Below are 1,947 nucleotides of genomic sequence, written 5' to 3' on the forward strand. Positions count from 1 at the left end.
AGGAATGTGCCATTAAGTTGAAAGCATTGAAAAGTTAAATTTTTTTTTTTAATGGTAACTTTGTTATTTGGTCCCAAGGCAGTGAGAATATGCATAGCATATTGTAACATTTCAGTTCAATCCACCCATATTTTCATTTCACTATGGAGATGGAAAAACTGGAACACTCCATTTATAGGAAGCTGACACACTGATTTTTATCATCAGGCAACTAGTCGTCACCAACTGACTCAGTGTGTAAGGGTACTTCGTTCATTGGCTTTGGCTTCTCAGATCCTGAAAGTCTTCCAGCTGAGTTAGCCCACCTTGAAGTTACCTTCCACCAGATTAGGTGTAATGAGGAACAGATCAGATATGTGTTAAGCTATAGAGCAACAATGAATCAGAGAGAGATGAAAATAATGTGGCACCTATGTCTACAGCATTTTTGGTTATAGTACATACTATGCCAAACAGGGCTGATTGTATTATGAGGAAACATGATGTGAAGCATGTTTTGAACCACCATCTAAGACTATGGTGCTTCAAGTTCTGTGAAGGACAATCTTAGTTGGCATAAGGCTGGTGTCTACCTTATCCCGTGCAGTTGTGGCAATGTAAACATTTGTCAGTTAGGGCTGTGGAAGACCAGTGTATGGGATATAAGTGTCACACAGTCTTACAAAAACTGGGAAAATTCATGATTGTAACCAGCCTTGGTACAAGTCATCTGATGCAATATAACAGCAAAGAGATTCTGGCACGCACCTGCAGTTACTGGGATAGTTTCTATAAGGAAGCTGTGGAGACTAGACTAGCAAACATCCTTATTTAAACAGCTTGTCTATGTAGGTATCAGCATACATATAATGTACCAAATGGTTTCAGTCCAGAACCAGTTTATGGTAGTCAAGTATGTAATTATAAAACCAACATTATGTATCATATACTTTTTTAAAAAAATCTATGGTACATAATTTAAGTCAAGGATGACAATTCTGAATACAATAACTGTGTGAAATGCAGGCACTAATGAAGACATTAAACTGACTCAAGATAGTCAACAACAGAATCACAAATGATCACAAAGTCATAGTCACTATGACATTGTTATCCTTTGTGATTCTGTTGTTGACTATGTTGAGCTCCTTTAATGTCATTTGTAATGATTAATGCCTGCATTTCAAACAGCTATTGTGTTCAGAATTGTTCTGTTTGGCTTTCGAAAAACAAATATGTACTGTAGGTTTTATAATTGCATATTTGACTATCATGAATATGGCCCTGAACTGAAACTGGTCTGTAAATAAATTGCATTAAAGTTAGCATTTGTGTTGTGCACTTCCTACATGAATATCCTTATCAACACTTTGGAGACCAAGCCCAAACACAGCTCTGGCCGCGACTGTGTTACGAAGACTGCGCCCGAGTAGAGGTCGGGCGGCAATTTTATTGATGCGTGAGCCACCAGTCGCTTTAAAACTGTACTCATTTCATATAACAATAATGTATGGAAGTCTCACAACCTGCCTCTTGACTGGTGCTACCTTGTTTTGTTCATTCCTAGAATTATTTTAAAATAAACAGTGAACATAATAGCTACTGTCATTAATGTCTGAGCCGATATGATTACTGACGTAATTTTTGTATGTACTCAATATGTTCTGCAGTTCTCTGTAATTCTGCTACAAATACATCACATTTGTTGAGTGAGCAAGTAATTTTGGAAGTTAAAGAGGAAAAGAAATTTGCTCAATAACTCGCCACACATTTTTTTTTCTTGTGAAGTTAATTATACTTTCTGTCATTAGTTTAAAATCTGTGATCTATTGAAGAATTATAGTAAATATTAAAGCTTGGCCTCTGTCTAGAATGTATTACTCTTTAAGATCCATCAATTACAAGTGTGCCAGTAATGCTCTAAGTAACAGCAGAAATGGCCAAGTTGCCATAGCTGCTAAGAGACAC

This window comes from Schistocerca piceifrons, chromosome 1 (assembly GCF_021461385.2).
Source record: "Schistocerca piceifrons isolate TAMUIC-IGC-003096 chromosome 1, iqSchPice1.1, whole genome shotgun sequence".
Lineage (NCBI taxonomy): Eukaryota > Metazoa > Arthropoda > Insecta > Orthoptera > Acrididae > Schistocerca > Schistocerca piceifrons.